The following is a 6,824-nucleotide window of genomic DNA, read 5'->3' as shown; positions in this document are numbered from 1 at the left end:
GGGTGGCGGGAATTGTTCCCGACGACCTTAATTTTTCTCTCCGGGTTGAGGTCTCCAGATGCTATCTGTGATTGGTCAGAAAAGGAACAATAACGGACCAATGAGAGGAGAAAAGTCCCCACGTTGGGTCATGACAAAGTTTTTGATCTGAACCAATCCCGGATCAAGACGAGACCGCCTCGAACTGCGGGTATTGTAGTTCGTCACCTTCTCATCCTGTCGAGTGTTTGGATAATGTCTGTGTTATCCTGGCCTTGCATGCTTCGATCAAACACCAATCTCCTCGTCAAAACAGCAGTTTGACTATTGTGTCAACCCAATCTCATGTATCCTTATCAACTTTTACTATTAAAAAGGAGCAGAGATACAATATACACATACAGAAATATACACATCTCATTTGCATATGCATATGCCTATTAATATATTCACAAGACCCCCCCCCCCCTTTTGCAATATACAGTTATGCATCCCTCTTGTGTCAATTCTGCAGCGACTCTATGTTTATCTGCAAAGCTGCACACCAACATGCCTTCAGCCCAACAGTCAAGCTACCACCAAAACACCCCCACCCCCCACTGCTGATGTGGAGCAGAGGCAGTCTGTCCCTCACAGCCCTGTGCAATCTCTACAGCTCTTCCTAAAGCAGTTAACCCGCCATGACATCATGCCAGGTCATCAGGCTCGCAACGATTAGGGTGGGCGGTGGGTGTGTATATCAGGGCGTTTGATGACATCATCCACTCCATTCATCTGTGTTCTAACTGGGTGATGGGTGAAGGGTTGGGGTGAGCCGTGGAGATGTGCAGCTTCCCCCTGGACCAGATACACATCAGAGCAGAACCAGATGTGTGTCTGAGTAAGATGCAGCCCGGAAAGAATATCAGTATCAACTGCTGCTGATGGAAGAATTAGGTAAATGTGAAGCATGCTGGTTATTTGCAGATATGATACCTATAACACGCCGAGAGAGAGAGCGCGGGAGATAAAGAGACAAAGATAGACAGAGAGAAGGAGAGAGCGAGAGAGCGAGAGAGAGAGAAAGAGAGAGAGAGAGAGAGAGAGAGAGACAGCTGAGATGAAAAAAAAAGAGAGAGAGAAAGTCCAGCTGCTCTGTATTGTATGAGTGATGGCAGCTGTGGCGAGGAAGTCCTCCTCCGAGGAGTGATGCAAACCATCAGTGTGTGTGTGTGTGCGCGTTTGCGTGTGTGTGTGTGTGTGTGTGTGTGTGTGTGTGTGTGTGTGTGAGTGTGTATGACTATGTGACTGCAAGAGCGAATGAAATTCAGACTGAAGGAGAGCAGCAGAGTGACAGCAGGAGAGAGAGAGAGGGAGAAGGGGAGGGAGGGAGAAGAAGAGAGAGAGCGAGGGAGAAGGAGAGAGAGAGAGTGAGATTGGGAGTGAGGGAGGGAGAACGAGAGAGAGAGAGAGTGAGAAGGGGAGTGAGGGAGGGAGAGAGAGAGGCCATCTTGAATGGGTACTGTGCAGAAGACAGCAGTCAGCCATGGGTAATCTTTATAATAATTAAGATATGACAACAGAACATAAGGAGGAGGAGAAGAAAGGGAGGGAGGGACAGAGAGAGAGAGAGGACAGGACAGAGAGAATCGATGGGAGAGAGGGGAATAGAGAAAGAGGGGAATAGAGAGAGAGAGAGAGAGAGAGAGAGAGAGAGAGAGAGAGAGAGAGAGAGAGAGAAGAGAGCACAGTATTGAGCTCATGTCAGAGTGAGTGTGTGAGATGAGTAGCCAGTGGCATCCAGCAGCTCTGACAGAGACCCTCTTTACTGCTCATAACGATCTGTGGCAGTCACTCACTCACACACACACACACACACACACACACACACACACACACACACACAAATACATGGTATGAGATAGCGTGACAGAGAGAGAGAGAGAGCCTCAAGGTGATATGCATAGAAAAAGATGTACAGATAGGTCCAAATACATCAAATGGATAGATAGATAGACAGTTGAAAGTAAGTCAGACAGGCACAGAAAGAAAGAGAGACAGACAGACAGACAGACGGAAGGACAGACAGACAGACAGACAGACGGAGAGTGTCTGTGTTCTTACTTTATTTGGTAACACTTTATTTGAAGGGGTCTACATAAGGGTGACATGACACTGTCATAAGAATGACATGACACATGTCATACACATTAATGACATTAATGACGTTATTTTTGTTCATGACTGTTGTCATAATGTGTCATTCGGTGTTTGTACACAGCTAACCCTATCCCTAACCCTAACCCTACAAACACCGAATGAAACATTATGACAACAGTCATGAACCAGTCATGAACAAAAATAACCTGTCATTAATGTGTATGACATGTGTCATGTCATTCTTATGACAGTGTCATGTCACCCTTATGTAGACCCTTCAAATAAAGTGTTACCCTTTATCTCTAGTTTGACTGGATATACAGAGATAACTGACATGGTGAATTACGCTAAACGCATAAAAAGAATCAGCTAAACCATCCACCCAATGAAAATATTTAATCTCATACAGGGATTACTACAAGGGTATTAAGGAAATTAAAATGACATACAACACAACATTTTGTAAAAAAAAAACTAAAACTATTTTTAATTAGAAAATAAGAAATATCCCTCTGCAATCCTTAAAGTCATCATTCCCGACAGATAGATGTATATAGTTTTGATAATTGTAGCCAAGAAAGTACCTTTTCTGATGGCTGTTATTGTTGGAACTGCTCTGATCCACACTGGGCACTGGTCTGGCCCTGATCTGGCCCGAGGCTTTCCATTGTCAGCTGCTATGTGAGTTAAGAGCTCCCTTGCGTTTGACAGGAAGAAGGAAGGAAGGAGTGGCTAATTACTCTCTGGCCAAATAGTTTGAGCAGGTGGAGAGCTCACGTGATTGCTGTTCGGAACTCTGTTTAGACACTGGAGCAATGAATGAGTATGGGGGGGGGGGGGGTCTACTTGATCGTTCTGTATGCTGATTGCTTAGTGGTATAGAAGCAATGGGCTACACCCCATTAATCTTAGCATGTGAACCAGGCTGGGAGAGGAAATACGAATACAACAGGGTCGGCAAAAAATGCATCGGGTGAACATCTCCCTCCAATGGCCAGATGGAGCGATGGCCTCTGAATCAGTGCCAACCTTGTATAAGAGAGACAGCATTTCAGCATTTAAGGCAGCAATAAGTAGTTCTGTTCCAAAACTAGCAAGCAAATGACCTAAAATTCATGCAAAAACCTTCCAAACACCACCAACAACCCAGTTGGCACTGATTAAAGCTTGTCATCACACTCACTGGTGTCTTTTGGCAGTATAGCAGGCAATGTCATGAATGTAAAAGCTTTTCTTTCATTTTTGCAGGATGTTCCAGCCCAGAACACAGACCACATCCTGGACGGCTAGTGGGAAAGACAGGCGTTTATTTGTCCTTCATATAACCATATGCCATCAAAACCAATTTGAGGATGGTACCAAAACTAGTGGCCAATAAAATGATACCTCAAAAAGTGTCAAATTGTTGCATAGTGTTGCTTTAAGTGAAAGTAATTATCTTCCCTCATGGGATGACTCAAGTATATTGCATTTTTTTTATGTATTTGAGTCTGTACATTGAAGAATTACCTCTTAAGTGCAAAAAGGAAAATAGGCTTAAAGATTAATTTCCCATGTGTTTGATTCTGATTTTCTAACAAATTTCACATATCAAGATAGATATTGCATTATTACATATTTACATTTTTGCAGGATATTAAATGCTTATACAGTCATGGACGAAAATGTTGGCACCCCTGCACTTCTGCAACAATACTCCCTGAAAAGTGTTGCAATTCCAAATGCTTTTGTATTCACATGTTTATTTACTTAGTTTGCATTGGAAAAACACAAAAAATCTGACAAATAATGCCAAATCTCACTTTATTCCACATAAAACTCAAAAAAGGGCCTGACAAAATTATTGGCACCCTTAAGAAATAATTGTATTTTAAGCATGAAATGCTCCTTTAATCTTTATTTAAACCCACCTATGGCGAGCCACAGATGCTGGTAATATAGAAATCACATTTGCAACCAGTTAAAATGGAGCAAAGTTGACTCAACCTTTGTGTTGTGTGTCTGTGTATACCGCGCTGAGCATGGGGAAAAGAAAGATGAGCAAAGAATTGTCTGAGGATTTGAGAACCAAAATGGTAGAAAAGCATGGACAATCTCAAGGCTACAAGTCCATCTCCAGAGATCTTAATGTTCCTGTGTCCACTGTGCGCAGCATCATCAACAAGTTTACAGCCCATGGCATTGTCACTAACCTCCCTGGATGTGGAAGGAAGAGAAAATTGATGACAGAATGCAACAAAAGATTGTTTGAATGGTGAATAAATAACCTAGAACAACTTCCAAATAAATTCAAGCTACCCTGCAGACAAAGGTACAACGGTTTCAGCTTGCACTATCCGTTGCTATTTGAATGAAATGGGATGCTATGGTAGGAGACCCAGAGGACCCCACTGCTGACACAGAGACGTAAAAAAGCCAGACTTGAGTTTGACAAAACTTTCTTGGGGAAGCCAAAATCATTCTGGGAGAACGTCCTCTAGATAGATGAGACCAAAGTAGTGCTTTTTGGTAAAGCAGTTTATAGACAACGAAATGAGGCCTTCAAAGAAAAGAACACGGTCCCTACAGGCTAATATGGTGGAGCTGGACCGATGTTTTGGGGTTGCTTTGCTGCTTCTGGAACCTGATGCCTTGACTATGTGCATAGCATCAGGAAATCTGAGGACTACCCAATCATTTTTGGGCGCAATGTAGGGCCCAGTGTCAGAAAGCTGGGTCTCCGTCAGAGGACATGGGTCTTCCAGCAGGACAATGACCCATAGCACACTTCAAAAAGTACCCAGAAATGGTTAAGACAAAGCACTTGAGAGTTCTGAAGTGTCCGAGATGAGTCCAGATCTTAATCCCATAGCACAACTGGGGCATGATCTCAAATCAGTAGTTGGGAGAAGGCACCCTTCAAATGTGAGAGACCTGGAGCAGTTGGCAAAAGAAGAGTGGTCCGAAATTCCAGTAGAGAGGTGTAAGACACCTCATTAATGGTTATAGGAAGCAAAGGATTTCAGATATTTGTATTTCTTTATTGTTAAGGGTGTTCTACCCATTATAAAGTTGAGGGTGCCAATAATTTTGTCCGGCTCTTTTTTGAGTTTTATGCAAGTTTATAAAGTCAGATTTGGCGTTATTTCTCAGATTTTTTGTGTTTTTCCAATGCAAACTAAGTAAATAAACATTTGTAATTGCAACACTTTTCTGGGAGTAGTGGTACATTATCTGACAGAATGGCATGGGTGCCAACATTTTCGTCCATGACTGTAGGTATAATAAAATGTTTAATGTATTACATGTTTTGGGTACTTAAAAAGCCAAGTGCCCAGAAAGTCTGATAAAAGAGCAATGCTTTTAAAGGCACCTAGTGCAACTTTATGTAAACATTCAATGAAAAATAAACATTCAATTTCTAGTCTTTTTTGCACGTAGTAAGTTTCAATAACTCCATACCATTACATATCGACATTCAAGGAGCAAAGACGAGACGTCATTGTGTGGTGAGAACTGATAGAAAATCGTAAACAACAACAATCGCCGGTGGGGAGAAGCCATTTTTCCATTGACTGGAACCTGCTTTATTTATTGTAGGTTACCAAAAAATAAAGAAAATGGCGGCGGTTGTTGTTGTTATCGATTTTCTATCAGTTCTCACCACACAACGACGTCTCATCTTTGCTGCTTGAATGTCGGTATGTAATGGTATGGAGTTATTGAAACTTACTACGTGTAAAAAAGACTAGAAATTGAATGTTTATTTTTAAGCCTCGAAAGTTTAATGCATCAATCTCTTAAAAATGTGTGAGAGTAATTTGCCACCTTGAACAATGTAGCCTACTGAAGTCAAGCGTTATATTTAGCAGCAAATGTCGTCTGGTACGAGTAGAAAAGTACCTTTTCTGTAAATGAATAGCATAGACACTCAGAAACAAGACCTGCGAAGTTATTAAGAACTAAGAACTGCTCAATAGTCTCGTGATTATGTTGATTACACAGTCCTTTTGTTGTCATTTAGCACTGTTGTCCAGCGGGGAATCTCACAAAGCAGGATTATAGAGTTATCCGGACGATTGCAGGGAGTTAAACCCCAAACGGCGGTTTAGGTTTAAATCCGTGGTCCAGATTAGAAGAGACTCCAGGTTTTTACTCTGTTATTTGGCTGACTCTGAAATCTTGCTTTGGGAGAAAACACCCCAGTAATGTCTCAATGTTAAGCTTTTTTCTTTTGACTAAGCGGTAAACAGAGGTGTGTCCGTTTGCCTTCTAAACTGTTTGATGTCCCAGCCTGGGAGAAAAAAAAGACAGTTACAAATGTATGTACTCTAATTTACGTTTCAAGTTGAATGCATTGTTGGAGTGAAATAAATGAACACGTTGTTCCCCCAAAACGTTCTGTACAGTTGACAGGCTCTGGCATACCTATACTGCTTATACCAAGCAAAAGTAGAGTTCTACACTGCCCCCATCTGTCAAAGACGGGTTCTACCCAACACCTCCCATTAGTGAACGCGCTAGGGCTCTTCAGTGAGTCAGAAGAGACAGCAAAACAGAAACACATGCTCCCATGTGCTAACTGTGTAGTGCGTGCATTATTAACCGTCTCTGGAATTGAATAATAATAACAACTAGAAAATGCATTTCCTGAAGGAAATACCAGTGCATGAAATGCAAAAGTTAAGAAAGAACGAATAAAAGAAAAGAAAAGGAAAGAACAGTAA

The sequence above is a fragment of the Sprattus sprattus genome (assembly GCF_963457725.1).
Source record: "Sprattus sprattus genome assembly, chromosome: 4".
In the NCBI taxonomy this organism is placed as follows: Eukaryota; Metazoa; Chordata; class Actinopteri; order Clupeiformes; family Clupeidae; genus Sprattus; species Sprattus sprattus.
This window is presented reverse-complemented; position numbering follows the sequence as displayed.